We start from the raw sequence: 18,391 nt of genomic DNA, 5'->3' as shown, positions 1-18,391 counted from the left end.
GTCTCCTCTAAATATAGAGCCTCCCCCTCCACACCTATCTCCAAGTAGCTCTTTTCTCTCCATCCATCAGCCACTGTCCCTGGTGCCTACTTGACGGCTTCATTAACCACGAGCTCAGCAGTGGCTATATTTAGAAGTTGGGAGGAGAATGTGCTTTCGGGCTGCGGACAGCCCATTAATCCAGCTCCCTCGTGCAATCACGATTCTCTGCTCTGATCTGGAATGAGATCGATAGCAGTGTTTTCAGATGAGGAACAAGCGTCTGTGAGTGGAAGGTAGGAGATGAGGGAACAGGTAGACGGGAGAGAGACCTGAGGAAGAAATGGGAGCAGAGGGGGCAGGGGAGAGTGCAGAGGGCAAAGAGAGGGGGCCAACAAACCATGGGTGATGGATTACTGGTAAATAGCAGCCAAAGAGTGGGTCCCTGCATCCAACAGCCAGAGACTAGGGAAGTCTGGGAAAGGAGCCAGGGACAGACAGAGAGAAGAATGGAGATGAAAACACAGAGGTGGGGTCTTTATCCCTTGGACTAGGAGTCTGGCCATTGGGTGCCAGCTTCATTCCGACTGTCCCACAGTTCAGCCTCGTTCTCATCAGTCGCTGCTAATCGTCTGACTCCAGTCCCACTCCCCGGCCCAAAGAACCCGTAACAATGAGGCTACAGCAGCAAAGAGGGGCTGCGACCAGGGTCACGCCCACCCCATGGCCCCGCCCCAGGCAGCCGGGTGGGGCTGGCACCAGGGGACACGCCCACCCCATGGCCCTGCCCCACGCAGCCGGGTGGGGCTGGAACCGGGGGACACACCCATCCCATGGCCCTGCCCCCAGTAGCCAGGTGAGGCTGTGACCAGGGCACACCCAGCCCATGGCCCCGCCCCTGGTAGCCGGGTGAGGCTGTGACCAGGGCACACCCAGCCCATGGCCCCGCCCCCGGTAGCCGGGTGAGGCTGTGACCAGGGCACACCCACCCCATGGCCCCGCCCCTGGTAGCTGGAGGCACGCCCAGCCCATGGCCCCGCCCCAGGGGCCACTCTCACCTAATTCTGTCCTGTATCTTGCTTACTTTCATGCCCAGCCTGCTGAGGGCTGGGTGCAGAGGCTGAGGCCGGGCAGTTCGGGCTCTGCACTCTGTCATACTCCAGCAGTTTGTGGGGATGGCAGCTCTTTCTGGGCAGCCTCAGACAAGACTGTCTGCTTTTCCCAAGCCATGGAGCTTTGATCTCCTTGCGTTACAACAAGCCTGCCCACCTCTCTCATCCCCTTCCATATACTACTGCATCCTCTCTCCCTGTTAATTCCTCTCTCCTTCCCTGACCTTGTGTGCCTGGCTCTTGCTTGTGTCCCTTCTTGTTGGCCTCCATCTTGGTTATGACGGATGTCACATTGTAAACGCAAGAACTGTAGGTGCCAGCATGTTCCAAGTGGGCCATGGGTCCCTAGATCATAGAATCATAGAATATCAGGGTTGGAAGGGACCCCAGAAGGTCATCTAGTCCAACCCCCTGCTTGAAGCAGGACCAATTCCCAGTTAAATCATCCCAGCCAGGGCTTTGTCAAGCCTGACCTTAAAAACCTCTAAGGAAGGAGATTCTACCACCTCCCTAGGTAACGCATTCCAGTGTTTCACCACCCTCTTAGTGAAAAAGTTTTTCCTAATCTCCAATCTAAACCTCCCCCACTGCAACTTGAGACCATTACTCCTCATTCTGTCATCTGCTACCATTGAGAACAGTCTAGAGCCATCCTCTTTGGAATCCCCTTTCAGGTAGTTGAAAGCAGCTATCAAATCCCCCCTCATTCTTCTCTTCTGCAGGCTAAACAATCCCAGCTTCCTCAGCCTCTCCTCATAAGTCATGTGTTCTAGACCCCTAATCATTTTTGTTGCCCTTCGCTGGACTCTCTCCAATTTATCCACATCCTTCTTGTAGTGTGGGGCCCAAAACTGGACACAGTACTCCAGATGAGGCCTCACCAATGTCGAATAGAGGGGAACGATCACGACCCTCGATCTGCTCGCTATGCCCCTACTTATACATCCCAAAATGCCATTGGCCTTCTTGGCAACAAGGGCACACTGCTGACTCATATCCAGCTTCTCGTCCACTGTCACCCCTAGATCCTTTTCCGCAGAACTGCTGCCTAGCCATTCGGTCCCTAGTCTGTAGCTGTGCATTGGGTTCTTCTGTCCTAAGTGCAGGACCCTGCACTTATCCTTATTGAACCTCATCAGATTTCTTTTGGCCCAATCCTCCAATTTGTCTAGGTCCTTCTGTATCCTATCCCTCCCCTCCAGCGTATCTACCACTCCTCCCAGTTTAGTATCATCCGCAAATTTGCTGAGAGTGCAATCCACACCATCCTCCAGATCATTGATGAAGATATTGAACAAAACCGGCCCCAGGACCGACCCTTGGGGCACTCCACTTGATACCGGCTGCCAACTAGACATGGAGCCATTGATCACTACCCATTGAGCCCGACAATCTAGCCAGCTTTCTACCCACCTTATGGTGCATTCATCCAGCCCATACTTCCTTAACTTGCTGACAAGAATACTGTGGGAGACCGTGTCAAAAGCTTTGCTAAAGTCAAGATACAATACATCCACTGCTTTCCCTTCATCCACAGAACCAGTAATCTCATCATAAAAGGTGATTAGATTAGTCAGGCATGACCTTCCCTTGGTGAATCCATGCTGACTGTTCCTGATCACTTTCCTCTCATGCAAGTGCTTCAGGATTGATTCTTTGAGGACCTGCTCCATGATTTTTCCAGGGACTGAGGTGAGGCTGACTGGCCTGTAGTTCCCAGGATCCTCCTTCTTCCCTTTTTTAAAGATTGGCACTACATTAGCCTTTTTCCAGTCATCCGGGACTTCCCCGGTTCGCCACGAGTTTTCAAAGATAATGGCCAATGGCTCTTTAATCACAGCCGCCAATTCCTTCAGCACTCTCGGATGCAACTCGTCATCTCGTCATGCAACTCGTATAACATATAGATCTGTTATACAGAGAGAAGCTGCAAGGATGGTTGTGCTCACAACTCAGAAGCCTCTTGTTCCTCTTGCTGGTTTGCACCATGCTCTTGATGAGAGGGAATGCAGCAGCATAACTATGCAGGCCAAGAAAGAATCTGAAGAGCAACTAGCTAAGGATAGAAAAACTAACAGCAATGTTTTTAAATTATATCAGAAGCAGGAAGCCTGCTAAACAATCAGTGGGGCCACTGGACAATGGAGGTGCTAACAGAACACTCAAGGAAGACAAGGCCATTGCAGAGAAGCTAAATGAATTCTTTGCATTGGTCTTCACTGCAGAGGATGTAAAGGAGATTCCCACACCTGAGCCATTCTTTTTAGGTGAAAAATCTGAGGAACTGTCCCAGATTGAGGTGTTGAGAGAGGAAGTTTTGGAACAAACTGATAAATTAAAAAAGTAATAAGACCCTAGGACCAGATGAGAGTCACCCAAGAGTTCTGAAGGAACTCAAATATGAAATTGCAGAACTACTAATTGTGATATGTAACCTATCGCTTAAATCAGCCTCTGCACCAGATGATGGGAGGATAGTTAATGTAACACTAATTTTTAATAAAAGACTCCAGAGGCGATCCTGGCAACTACAGTCTGGTAAACCTAACTTCAGTACCAGGGAAATTGATTGAAACTATAGTAAAGAGCAGAATTATCAGACACATAGATGAACACAGTACATTGGAGAAGAATCAACATGGCTTTTGTGAAGGAAAACCATGCCTCACCAATCTACTAGAATTCTTTGAGGGGGACAACAAATGTGGACAAAGGCAATCCGGTGGATATAGTGTACTTAGACTTTCAGCAAGCCTTTGACAAGGTCCCTCACCAAAGGCTCTTAAGCAAACTAAGCCGTCATGGGATAAGGGGGTATGTCCTCTCCTGGATCAGTAACTGGTTAAAAGACAGGAAACAAATGGTAGGAATAAATGATCATTTTTCACAAGAGGTAAGAGGTAAATAGTGGGGTCCTCCAGGGATCTGTTTGGGGACCAGTGCTGTTCAACGTATTCATAAATAATCTGGGAAAGGAGGTAAACAGTGAAGTGCCAAAATTTGCAGATGATACAAAACTACTCAAGATAAGTCCAAAGTAGACTGTGAAGAGTTACAAAGAAATCTCACAAAACTGGGTGACTGAACAGCAAAATGGCAGATGAAATTCAGTGTTGATAAATGGAAAGTAATGCATATTAGAAAAACTAATCCCAACTATACATACAAAATAATGGTGTCTAAATTAGCTGTTGCCACTCAAGAAAGAGATCTTGAAGTCATCGTGGATAGTTCTCTGAAAACATCTGTTCAACGTGCAGCAGCAGTCAAAAAAGCTGACAAAATGTTAGGAACCGTTAGGAAAGGGATAGATAATAAGACAGAAAATACAATGCAGCTGTATAAATCTCTGGTACGCCCACACCGTGAATACTTCATGCAGTTCTGGTCACCCCATCTCATAAAAGATGTATTAGAACTGGATAAAGTACAGAGAAGGCAGCAGAAATGATTAGCGGGTGAAACAGCTTCCATATGAGGAGAGATTAATAAGACTGGGACTGTTCAGCTTGGAAAAGAGATGACTAAGGGGGGTATGATAGAGGTCTATACAATCAGGACTGGAGTGGAGAAAGTGTTATTTCTAGGGAAGTGTTATTTACTCCTTCACATACCGCAAGAACACAATGAAATTAATAGGTAGCAGGTTTAAAACAACCATAAGTAAGCATTTCTTCACACAATGCATAGTCAATCTGTGGAACTCATTGCCAGGGGATGTTGTGAGGCCAAAAGTATAGCTGGGTTAAAAAAATAATTAGATAAGATAATCGATGATAGGTCCATCAATGGCTGTTAGCGAAGATGGTCAGGGACGCAACCCCATGCTCTGGGTGTCCCTAAACCTCTGGCTGCCCAAAGCTGGGACTGAATGACAAGGGGGTGGATCACTCGATAATTGCCCTGTTCTGTTCATATCCTCTGAAGCAATTTGTGCAGGCCACTGTTGGAAGACAGGATATTGGGCTAGCTGAACGATTGGCCATTCCTATGTTCTCACTCTGCTCCTAGTATAGAGACAGAAGCTGGTGAAGAGTTTCTGGTAACAGGCTGCTAAGTGATCCTTGCAGTTGCTGCCTGGACACTTCTGTTCCAGTAGTTTGGGGGGCTGGGGGGGCCGTCTGTGATGGCCAGTGCAGCCATTTCTCTGAGGGCAAGGCCAGGTGCCCCTTGCAAATTCTTCAGACTTTCTTCATCCAAGGCTGCAGCCTGTTTCTTGATGTTCTGTCACGAGCAGAATTCATGGATGTGTTTCCAGGAGTACAGGCTGAGGGGGGCACCCAGGGGGACCAGATAGCAAGGGGACAGGGGGTGGGAGGTAATAGGCTCGTATATATGACAAAGCCCTGAATATCGGGACTGTCCCTATAAAATCAGGACATCTGGTCACCCTAGGGGCACCTGTTCCCAGGACTGAATGCGAGCAGGATGGCGAGTTGCTGTGAGTGATCTTAGAGTCAGGACAACAGCAGCCCTTTTGCAGCTGTCTGTTCACCGTTCGCATCGTGTTATTGCCCTAGCAAGCTGTTAACATATTCCTCTCCAGGCACAAAGTGACATCTTGCCAATAAGCGTGTTGTTAATTCCTTGGCTCTCGGAGCCAGCTTTCCCCAGGGCCGTGGGGCCAAGGCTCAGTGGAGGATCAGCCAAGCACAGGACTGTGAGGATTCATGTGGCAGCCTCAGCCCCCATCGCACCTGCATCCATCTCCAGGAAGTCTCTCTTGGCATTAGGTAAATGTCCTCCACTAATGGGCCCAGCAACAGGACCAAAGAAGGCAAAATAATGAGTCAAACAGCGATGGCAGCTGAGATTGACAAGGCTGGTTTTGGGCAGAGCTTTCATTTGCACTGTGACGATCTGCGTTCTGTCACTGTCTGCTCGTCACGGGGATGGAACTGCTGGAGTCTGACAGCTCAGTGCCCGGGGACCACTGCAGGCATCTGCTAGGCTGCCGCTGTGGCCTTGCCACCTAGGTGGGACGGCCCAAGGTGCCTGCCCTGCTCACTGCGCTCTCACCGTCTCCTTGCGCCTAGTGTGGGTATTTCTGCCACTGCATATGCTGCATGCGCCCTGCTGCCAGGTCGTCCCCAGGCACCTGGGGTGCACGTGTCCGCAGCACAGCATGGCTGTTTCTTCTAGACTCCTCACTCTCACCAGGCCTCCGTGAGCGTTCGCCGCGTTCTCACTGTGCACTCCCCCTCCCATTGGGATTCTGTGCATGTGGGCACTCTCCTGCCCGATGGGATCACAGAAAGCACCTGCCCTGCTCTCGCCACCCGCCCCAGAGCACCAGGTGTATCAGGGCACTCACCATGTCGATGGGACGCTGCTGCAATCTGTCGTACTCTCACTGTGTTCTCATAAAGAACATAAGAACGGCCAGACTGGGTCAGACCAAAGGTCCATCCAGCCCAGTATCCTGTTTTCTGACAGTGGCCAATCCCAGGTGCCCCAGAGGGAGGGAACCTAACAGGTAATGATCTAGTGATCTCTCTCCTGCCCTCCATCTCCACCCTCTGACAAACAGAGGCTAGGGACACCACTCCTTACTTCTGACCACATGCTGCAACCTACTGAGTGAATTGGGGCACTTGCCCTCTAGATGGCCTACCCATGGGCATGGCTGTGCCCTCCCTACACGCTTGCCGTAGTAGTATATTGCTCCGCTGTTACAGAGATGGGTGCGGTATCAATACCTTGGGTGATGGATGCGGAGAGAGATGCGTGTCTGCTGTGGTTGCCACCTATGAGACATTACTGTAACATCTGCTCTAGTCTGTGTTCTATTTAGGCTCTGATGCTGTGCCATCATTGTGGTATCTGGGCACTTTCAGTAACATGTTGAGTAACAAGACTAGTTTCTTTCACAGGTGGTTCTTTCGCCATTTCTCTCGCTGGACAGTAAATTGCATATGGAGATAATTTTATGTTCTGTGTGTTTGTTGTCTGTAAGTATGGTGTGATACGTGTGTTAATTTGCTGCCAGCTGGCCACCCTGGATGGGCCCCCCACCAGTGCCCGCTCTGCTGGCTCGCTGCACTGTACGGGCAGTGTTCACCATTGCCTGATCTGCACAGGTGTGTTCTCACCACTTGCATGGAGCGAATGTGACTGTCAAGCACTCACTACCCTCCTGAGGCTCATCCTGGGTCGTCCAGGTGCTCTTTATGCACAAGAACCGTGGCTGCGACCCTCTTATTCTGTGCTCAGCCCGTGCTGACCCGGCACACGTTGACATGGAAATCCAGAGAAGGTGTTACCTGCATGCAGGCCCTGTGGAGCTGTTCAGAGGCAGAGTCTATCTGCTTTCCCGGACAGAGCCCTTCTGTCAGCCCGGGGCTCAGATTAGCTGATAATAGGCTCTGTTTGGAACATCTGCTTGATCAAGACTCGCTGATTATCCGAGCTGCTGAGACAAGAACTGGAAGGTCCAGAGGTTAAATAAATGTCTGACTAAACAGCAGCAGCAGCTTTGGACTTAGCCAAAGTCTCTCAACTGTGGGGTGAGATTACCCTCTGCTGGTGACAGGGAGACCCTACACTGTCAGCACCAGAGGGCAGAGGAAATACACCTCCTGCGGCACCACTCCGTGCCCGAATGGGCCTTTCTGGCTCCTGGGACAAGGGACCGTCCACAGCTCCTAGCGCAGGAAGGAGATGCGTGGGGACCAATCCTAGTATTCCACAGATCACAACTGATCGTGCATGGGAGCAGCGAGCACACCTCAGAGGAGGTGGAGGGGCATGGTTTGGTATGCAGGAGGCAGCAGGCACAGAGCATCACACGCCTGGAGGATCGGGAAGAGTGTGCTGGGGGTGGGGCGCACAGAGGAGCATCACCCTGAGTGTCCACACCACAAAAGGGATGTTGCTGTGAGATTTCACTCCCCGCCCCCACCTCTTTTCAGGCAAAGCATTTAGCCAGCAGGTTCTCCCTAGAGGCAGAAAGGATTGTTGTCACAATAGTGGAAATAGAGTCCGAGGATGCATGTCGCCTGAAGGGACTGTTATTGATGGGACACTGGGAACTCGGGAGCTGGGCTAGAAGCAAACGACCACGTGGGCAGAGCAGTGCACAGAGTTTAATAAAGTCCCACTTTCATTCAGCTTCGCGCATTTCCAATCAAACACGGTGGCAGTATCTGAGCAGTGTGTTCTCTGGAGTGCAGCAGCTGGCAGTGGGAGCCCTGGGATGCAGTCTCAAGTCCCCTGGAGCCCTGGGTTTTGCAGACACAAACCTAGACCAGCAATGGACCCAGTGGAACTGTACGCAGACCTGGCCATGCAGGAGAGTAAAGCTGTTGTTTTCCCGTATTGGGGAATAAGGGAGAGATTCTGCACCACTCTGAAGCTCCTCCCTTGCCTCACGGCAATCCTGGGGCCCTGGACCCATTGCTCCCCAAACCGGAATGGATCTGTGGAGCAACGCAGGTATCTCACTGGAGACTAAGGTGAAGGGGAGAGGATAAACTCCGGGGTTACTGCCTCACACACACTGGCTGCTTCTGGGGACTCCCTAATTCAGGCATTTCGGGTCAATCACCATGTGCAGGAGCGGCTGCTCCAGGAAGTCAGTCTCGCGCTAGACAGGTGCCTAGACATGGGGCGTGCAGCAGGGAGCCTCAAGAGGAAGGATGGAGGCCCTGGGAGGCATGACACCCCCAGAAGTACACGCAGGAAGACAACAGCAAAGGAGAGCAGGCAGCCAGGGTTCCATACCCATAGTGAGATGCATTTACTGTGAGAAACAGCCTGAGCGGATAAAGGAGACAGGCCCTGCACTAGGCCGGCATGGCAGGGACTGTGGCAAGTTGAACCGTGTTAGCCGCATGTGCCAGAGCAGGGGAAGTTCTCAAAATGATTCAGTCAGACGTGTGCAAGTGGAGTTGGCACATCAGCCCGCGGTGACGACATCATGACTCTCTCAAGTCCAAGAGCATATTATGTTCAGGCCGTCGGAACAGGAACCAGCACGGGATGATACCAACCTCCATGCATAGTAGGGAAACGGCCAAGGCAATTTCACTGCATAGAAGAGCCTTCTGCAATGTGATTGCAGGCGACCAGCTTGGCTTAATGGTGAAATCTTAGCGGATCTTAAACATAAAAAAGAAGCTTACAAGAAGTGGAAGGTTGGACATATGACCAGGGAAGAGTATAAAAATATTGCTCGGGCATGTAGGAATGTTATCAGGAGGGCCAAATCGCACCTGGAGCTGCAGCTAGCCAGAGATGTCAAGAGTAACAAGAAGGGTTTCTTCAGGTATGTTGGCAACAAGAAGAAAGCCAAGGAATGTGTGGGCCCCTTACTGAATGAGGGAGGCAAACTAGTGACAGAGGATGTGGAAAAAGCTAATGTACTCAATGCTTTTTTTGCCTCTGTTTTCACTAACAAGGTTAGCTCCCAGACTGCTACGCTGGGCATCACAAAATGGGGAAGAGATGGCCAGCCCTCTGTGGAGATAGAGGTGGTTAGGGACTATTTAGAAAAGCTGGACGTGCACAAGTCCATGGGGCCGGACGAGTTGCATCCGAGAGTGCTGAAGGAACTGGCGGCTGTGATTGCAGAACTACAGGCCAGTCAGCCTCACTTCAGTCCCTGGAAAAATCATGGAGCAGGTCCTCAAAGAATCAATCCTGAAGCACTTGCATGAGAGGAAAGTGATCAGGAACAGCCAGCATGGATTCACCAAGGGAAGGTCATGCCTGACTAATCTAATCGCCTTCTATGATGAGATTACTGGTTCTGTGGATGAAGGGAAAGCAGTGGATGTATTGTTTCTTGACTTTAGCAAAGCTTTTGACACGGTCTCCCACAGTATTCTTGTCAGCAAGTTAAGGAAGTATGGGCTGGATGAATGCACTACAAGGTGGGTAGAAAGCTGGCTAGATTGTCGGGCTCAACGGGTAGTTATCAATGGCTCCATGTCTAGTTGGCAGCCGGTATCAAGTGGAGTGCCCCAAGGGTCGGTCCTGGGGCCGGTTTTGTTCAATATCTTCATCAATGATCTGGAGGATGGTGTGGCTTGCACTCTCAGCAAATTTGCGGATGATACTAAACTGGGAGGAGTGGTAGATACGCTGGAGGGGAGGGATAGGATACAGAAGGACCTAGACAAATTGGAGGATTGGGCCAAAAGAAATCTGATGAGGTTCAATAAGGATAAGTGCAGGGTCCTGCACTTAGGACGGAAGAACCCAATGCACAGCTACAGACTAGGGACCGAATGGCTAGGCAGCAGTTCTGCGGAAAAGGACCTAGGGGTGACAGTGGACGAGAAGCTGGATATGAGTCAGCAGTGTGCCCTTGTTGCCAAGAAGGCCAATGGCATTTTGGGATGTATAAGTAGGGGCATAGCGAGCAGATTGAGGGTCGTGATCGTTCCCCTCTATTCGACATTGGTGAGGCCTCATCTGGAGTACTGTGTCCAGTTTTGGGCCCCACACTTCAAGAAGGATGTGGATAAATTGGAGAGAGTCCAGCAAAGGGCAACAAAAATGATTAGGGGTCTGGAACACATGAGTTATGAGGAGAGGCTGAGGGAGCTGGGATTGTTTAGCCTGCAGAAGAGAAGAATGAGGGGGGATTTGATAGCTGCTTTCAACTACCTGAAAGGGGGTTCCAAAGAGGATGGCTCTAGACTGTTCTCAATGGTAGCAGATGACAGAACGAGGAGTAATGGTCTCAAGCTGCAGTGGGGGAGGTTTAGGTGGGATATTAGGAAAAACTTTTTCACTAAGAGGGTGGTGAAACACTGGAATGCGTTACCTAGGGAGGTGGTAGAATCTCCTTCCTTAGAGGTTTTTAAGGTCAGGCTTGACAAAGCCCTGGCTGGGATGATTTAACTGGGAATTGGTCCTGCTTCGAGCAGGGGGTTGGACTAGATGACCTTCTGGGGTCCCTTCCAACCCTTATATTCTATGATTCTATGATTCCTTGAGGTGAACTGGACTCGATCATCTCCGTGTAAAAGAAAAGTTCCAATCTAATAATGTACAATAAGAGCATAATGCAGCCCATAGGAGAATGAGACCTCAGAGTAACTAGCCTGAAAAATGCCAGACGGTCCTGCTGAAGTTTGTGGTGGTGGATGGTAAGCACCGCGTTCCCCTTTTGGGGAATACTGCCATACAAGCCATGGGTTTGATCAGGGTGCAGCATCAGAACTTAATAACTGCAGTGGACGAAGTAAAAGGGGGACTCCCATGGACAATGGAGACAATTTTAAAAGCCCGTGGGGATGTTTTCAAAGGCAGTGGGTGCCTGTAAGGGAAGCTGTGCCTGGAAGTAGGCCCCACAGTGGAACCTGTGTTCACCATGAAGGAACATTCCAGTGGCACGGTGTAATCCTGCATGCCTGGAGCATGAACGTCTACAGAGCAGGGATATCATAGCACCTGCAGAGGCCACTGTGGCCTGGGTAAGCAGCATGATGGTGTAAAGGAGCCATTCGGCAATTATGTATCTGCACAGGCCCAATACCAGTGAACCAGGCTTTGAGAAGATACCACTGTCCAGTGCCCATCATTGATGACATCTGGCCAAAGCCGGAATCTTTACAGCGTATGATGTCAGGAAATGGGTTTTGGTACATAAGCCTGAATAAAGAGTCCAGCATGCTGACAGCCTTCGCAACACCGTTTGATTGCTACAGATGGCTGTGTATGGCAATAGGTATAAGCCCAGCACCAGAGCAATTCCAGAGAAGGCTCAGACAAGCGCTGGAAGACTTGGCTGGGGTGAAAGTAATTGCAGGTAATATCCTTGTCGTGGGTGAAGGGAGTCATGACAGAACAAGACACGACACAGAACTTACACGCTTTTTTGCAGCTGTGCAGGGATAAAAACATAAACTCAACCCAGAAAAAAACTCAACAGTGTGCTACTAGCCAGGAGAGCGACTGATACTCCAGTTCGATAAATTGGAAAATGGATTGAGGATAGCTCTTTTGTAGGAGAAGCCAATTACTCAGCCAGTTGAATCCTGTCAGAGAAAGAACAAGGGTATGCCCAAATAGAGAGAGACCTTCTGGCTGTGGAATTTGGAGTGGAGCAATTCCATCAGTGCCCCTATGGCTGCCCAGGAATAGTGCAATCAGATCACAGATCGCTAGAGATGATCGTGGCAAAGACCCTTCTGAGTGCTCCAAAGAGATCGCAGCGCATGTGGCTGCACCTCCAGCACTACCAAGTAGAGCTCGGATCTCGTCCAGGATGATTACTGGAGTTAGCTGGCAGCCCGAGCAGGGCATATATATCCAGCATCAGTGAGTTGGGGAAAGGGGATCAGGACATAGTGTGTTACTGGAATCAATCTCCAGTTTCAACAGTGAAACTGATGGAAACCAAAGAGGCTAGGGAAAAGGGCACCCAACTACAGCCAGTCAAGAGAACGATACTAGCAGGTGGCCAGAAGACAAAATCCAGGTACTGTAGGAGTAGAATCATACGTTCAAATGAAAGATGGGTTGAGTGTGTAGGATGGAAGGATATTTCGAGGACAGAAATCTGCTGTCCCACCTCTTTACCTAAGGATGTCATGCAAAAAATACACACTTCACACCTAGGCATTGACAGCTACCCTAGATGGGCTTGAGAGTGAGTTTACTGTCTGGGAATGAATACCCAACTTTGCGGGGAGTGACACCTGCCTGTTGGGTGATAACTGCCAGCAGAAGCAGAGTCTGTTACCACAGAAGCTGCCCACCTGGCCAGAGGAAAAGGTGGTAGTGGACTTACTTACCTCCAAGAAAAAGCAGTACTTGATTACAGTGGACTACTTTTCAAATTTTTGGGAGGTTGCTGCCCTGCATGATACAAGAAGCAGGCCACTGATTGGCACACAAAATGTAAAGTGTACATCTAGGAACGAAGACCAAAGGCCATATTTACACAATGGAAGGCTCTGTTCTGGAAGCAGTAACTCTGAAAATGATTTTGGGGGGGGGGGGGGGCAGGGGTGTCCTGGTGGATAATCAGTGATCATGAGCTCCCAGTGCCATGCTGTGGCCAAAGGGGGTAATGCCACCTTTGGGTGCATAAACAGGGGGATCTCAAGGAGAAGTAGAGAGGTTATTTTTCATCTGTATTTGGCACTGGTGTGACTGCTGGAATCCTGTGTCTAGTCCACAGTTCAAGATGGGTGTTGATAAATTGGTGAGAGTTCAGAGATACATGAGAATGATTGAAGCGTTAGAAAACATGCCATATAGCGATAGATTCAAGGCGCTCTATCTGTATAGCTTAACAAAGAGAAGGTTAAAAGGTGACTTGATTGCAATTTACAAATACATACATGAGGAACAAATATTTAATAATAAGCACTTCAATCTAGCCGAGAAACCTACAAAACAATCCAATGGCTGGAAAAAGAACAGGAGTACTTGTGGCACCTTAGAGACCACAAGTACTTCTGTTCTTTTTGCGGATACAGACTAACACGGCTGCTACTCTGAAATTTGTCAATGGCTGGAAGTTGAAGCTAGAGAAATTCAGACTGGAAATAAAGCACAATTTTTTAACAGAGTAATTAACCACTGGCACAATTTACCAAGGGCTGTGGTGGATTCTCCATCACTAACAGTTCTTAAATCCAGATTGGATGTTTGTCTAAAAAAAATGGCCCTGGGAATTATTTGGGGGGCAGTTCTCTGACCAGTGTTACACAGGAGGTCACAATAGATGATCACAATAGTCCCTTCTGGCCTGGGAATCTAGGAACGACTGAAGGCTGTCTTTATGAGATGTGGCATTCCAGACACTGTATTCACTGACAACAGTCAACAAACCCCAATCTACCTTGGAAGAATTCAAGTACTTTGCACACAAATGGGAGTTTGACCACAACACCTCCTTCCCAGCACACCCACAGAGTAATAGTAAGGTGGAATCAGCTGTGAAAATAACCAAGAGGCTGTTTGTTCTGGATCAGATCGCTTGTTAGCATTTTTGGCCCACAGGGATATCAAAACAGGCCAGCACAGGCGGGGGGGGGGGGAAGGACCAAAACCCTGGTACCAAGGAGAGGAGACCTGTTGCAGCCAGAAGAATGAAGATGCCGCCCAGAGGAGCTGGCCAACAATCAGAGAAAGCAGGAACTAGAGTATGTCAGGTCAGCCAAGGACCTACCAGCCTTGGAAACTGTGAAGATCCAGCCAATAGAGAGACACCAGCAGGAGTGGACAAAAGGCGTTGTGAGGGGTGCAATGGGACCCCAGTCATACAAAGTGACTACGTAAGAGGGACACGTGAACTGAAGGAACAGGAGACGCTTAGGAGCCAGCAGACACAGTCCCCAGAGAGAGCTGACAGAAATACAGGGATTGTCACTGGTTGGAGAAACAGAGAACCACCCAGAGGCAGCCCCGCAGAGAGGAGGGACACTCCACAGAGAGACAGGTGACAGGGAGACGGAGATAGGTCACTTCTGGTGTGATCACCTGGTGAGGAGACCAGTTTATCTCAAAGACTGTTTAAGCAACCGAGTCTGTGTTACAGACAAGATGCCAGCTCAGGTATGTGCTGGCAACCTCTGGCTGAAGAGACACGGGGTGAGGGTCAGAGCATCAGCTATTTGTTTTTAATAACTGTCAAAATGTTCAAAAGTAGGGAAGATGTATAGTGATTGGTGGAACTGGAGTCGGATCATAGAATCATAGAATATCAGGGTTGGAAGGGACCTCAGGAGGTCATCTAGTCCAACCCCCTGCTCAAAACAGGACCAATCCCCAAGTAAATCATCCCAGCCAGGGCTTTGTCAAGCCTGACCTTAAAAACCTGTAAGGAAGGAGATTCCACCATCCCCTAGGTAACGCATTCCAGTGTTTCACCACCCTCCTAGTGAAAAAGTTTTTCCTAATATCCAACCTAAACCTCCCCCACTGCAACCTGAGACCATTACTCCTCGTTCTTTCATCTGCTACCACTGAGAACAGTCTAGATCCATCCTCTTTGGAACCCCCTTTCAGGTAGTTGAAAGTAGCTATCAAATCCCCCCTCATTCTTCTCTTCCGCAGACTAAACAATCCCAGTTCCCTCAGCCTCTCCTCATAAGTCATGTGTTCCAGTCCCCTAATCATTTTTGTTGCCCTCCGCTGGACTTTTTCCAATTTTTCCACATCCTTCTTGCAGTGTGGGGCCCAAAACTGGACACAGTACTCCAGATGAGGCCTCACCAATGTCGAATAGAGGGAGACGATCACGTCCCTCGATCTGCTCGCTATGCCCCTACTTATACATCCCAAAATGCCATTGGCCTTCTTGCCAACAAGGGCACACTGTTGACTCATATCCAACTTCTCGTCCACTGTAACTCCTAGGTCCTTTTCTGCAGAACTGCTGCTGAGCCACTCGGTCCCTAGTTTGTAGCGGTGCATTGGATTCTTCCGTCCTAAGTGCAGGACTCTGCACTTGTCCTTGTTGAACCTCATCAGATTTCTTTTGGTCCAATCCTCCAATTTGTCTAGGTCCCTCTGTAGCCTATCCCTACCCTCCAGCTTATCTACCTCTCCTCCCAGTTTAGTGTCATCTGCAAACTTGCTGAGGGTGCAATCCACACCATCCTCCAGATCATTTATGAAGATCTTGAACAAAACTGGCCCGAGGACCGACCCTTGGGGCACTCCACTTGATACTGGCTGCCAACTAGACATGGAGCCATTGATCACTACCCTTTGAGCCCAACGATCTAGCCAGCTTTCTATCCACCTTATAGTCCATTCATCCAGCCCATACTTCTTTAACTTGCTGGCAAGAATACTGTGGGAGACCGTGTCAGAGGGCCCATGTTCCGTGGAGGAACTGTTATGGGGCAGGACACAAGGAAGACATGAGGAATGCAGGGAGTTAGGCTGGAGGCAACTCGGCCAGAGGGACAGAGCAGTGCACAGGGTTTGTCCTTCAATTTATCCTCCCTTCCCATCTGTTGTGTTCCTCTCCCTCACTCTGCCCCTCCACACATGCTATGGAACAGGGAAGCTGCCAGATTAGATCAGACCAGTGCTCCTTTAATGAGGTATCTGGTTTCTGAGAGTGACCGGAAGCAGTTGCTTCAGAGGGAGGGGCAAGAAACTCCATAATGGGCAATTTATTGAATAACCTGTTCACGGAGAAGCTTCTTCTGGACCCCATCAGTAGGTTGTTGGCTTATGCCCCGAAGCAGGAGGGTTTATATCTGTTCTTTAAAGACTCCATGTCTCAAATAACCATAGAAGATTTCATTCTGTGTAACCATCAATCCATTTTTGAATCCTATTAACGTCTTGGCCTCAATTGCATCTTACGGCAGCGAGTCCCGCAGATTAATCATGGGTCATATAAATAAAAATAGTGTTTACTTCTATAGTTTTAAATTGTTGCTTTTTAGCATTTCATTGGAGTTCCAGTTACTGTATTAGGAGAGAGGGTGAATAGAAGCGGCTGATTTACCTTCTCACTCTCATTTTGTATTTCTCTGTCATGTCACATCTTAACACAGTTCATATCTTTTCCAGCTCACCAGTAGGAAAGTTTCTTCAGCTCTCTAATCATTTCCTTTGCTCCCTCTGTTTCTGTTAGGTCTTTTTTAAGGTGCTGTGATCAAAACCAGGTGCAGCAGTCCAGCCCAGAGTACCCCGTAGATTGCTAGAATAACACCACCATTGGCATTATTATTTTCTATCTGCTTTGTTGGGGCTGGTCTTCCCTGAAGACTTACATCGGCATAGCAACGTCTCTCGGGTGTGAAAAGTCTGTCCTCCAAGAGACATAGTCATGCCAACCTAATCCCCAGTGTATCCAATGCTAGACTGACAGACGCATTCTTCCAGCAACCTAGCTCCCGTCGCTTGGGGAGGCGGGTTAACTACAGCAACAGGAGTACGTCCCTCACGGCTGGAGTGAGTGGCTACGCTGAAGTGCTCGGGTGCAGCTGTGCTGCTGAAGTGTTTTAATTGTAGACAAACCCAACACTTGTGTTGCTTTCATTCATTGTCTTTGCATTCTGAGCTGCCCTGGCCCGTTGCCTCATCCCCCTGCATGTACTGTATTCACGTCTATGATTCTACTGCATTCACTTCTCTTGGCCGTTCATCTCCCACTGGTGGCTGAGGTCTCAGGACAGCACCGGCTCTGTCCTTCTCTTAGTAGCACTGTCTTCCACAAGAAGCAGCCAAGTTGGCCCCCCCCTTCCGAAGTCTAGCTGCCTAGGTAGCTGCCTTGCCTTGAAAGAAAGACTCTGGATACCCGCAGATGCAACTTCTCCCAAGCACATCTGAGAGGCAGCTGCTCCTAGCACCACACTTGGCTGCCCACCCCCTCTCTCCCCAGCAACCTGCTCCCATGTCCCCATGTGTGCATTTGAATAGAGCTGAATGTAAAAGTATACCTCTAGAAACAGAATGCAGCCGTACTTACAGGCTGTGCGGGAACTCTGAAAAACATTTGGGGGTTGTGGTGAAGAATCAGCTGAATGTGAGCTCCCGGTGTGATTCTGTACCCAAAAGGACTAATTTAATCCTGGATCCATAAATTGGGGTCTCGGGTATGAGCAGAGAGGTTATTTTACCTCTGTGTTTGGCACTGGTGTGACTGCTGCTGGGCTCCTGTGTCCAGTTCTGCTGCCCACAGTTCAAGAAGGATGCTGATGAATTGGAGGGGGTCAGAGAAGAGCCAGGAGAATGACTATGATTCTCGTAATAAACTACATAGATTGAGCTCCTTGACTCTAACAAAGAGAAGGTGAAGGAGTGACTTGGTTACAGTTTCTAAGTGCCTGCATGGGGAACAGATAGTTAATAATGGGCTCTTCAGTTTAGCAGACGAAGGTGTAACACAGTCCAGTGACTGGAAGCTGAAGCTAGACAGATTCAGACTGGAAATAAGGTGTAAATTGTTGATAGTGAGAGTAATTAACCATTGGAACAATTCACCCAGGATCACAGAGAATTTTAAAATCCCTGACAATTTTTAAATCCAGACTGGATGTTTTTTCTAAAAGCTCTGCTCTAGGAATTATTGTGGGGCAGGCCTCTGGCCTGTGCTGTGCAGGGGGTCAGACCAGATGATCACAGTGGTCCCTGCTGACCTTGGAATCTATGGGCATGTCCGCGCTGCAAAAAAACACTTGCAGCTGGCCCATGTCAGCTGACTTAGGGTCACAGGGCTCGGGCTGCAGGTCTGTGAAATTGCAGTGTAGATGCTTGGGCTTGCACTGGAGCCTGGGTTCTGGGATCCCACGAGGGAGACAGCCCCAGAGACTAGGCTCCAGCCCAAGCCTGGATGTCTGCACTGCAATTTTATAGCCCTCAGCCCAAGCTGC

General features: G+C 49.3%; 1 protein-coding gene across 12 annotated transcripts in view; it reads left to right on the top strand.

The window, feature by feature from the left end:
- Positions 1-18,391, top strand: part of SHANK3 (SH3 and multiple ankyrin repeat domains 3) — a 675,575-nt gene that overhangs the window by 501,313 nt on the left and 155,871 nt on the right. The gene's annotated exons all lie outside the window — the stretch shown is intronic.

This window comes from Caretta caretta, chromosome 1 (assembly GCF_965140235.1).
Source record: "Caretta caretta isolate rCarCar2 chromosome 1, rCarCar1.hap1, whole genome shotgun sequence".
In the NCBI taxonomy this organism is placed as follows: Eukaryota; Metazoa; Chordata; order Testudines; family Cheloniidae; genus Caretta; species Caretta caretta.
The sequence above is the reverse complement of the archived record's forward strand: the minus strand, read 5'-3'. Positions and strand labels throughout refer to the sequence as shown.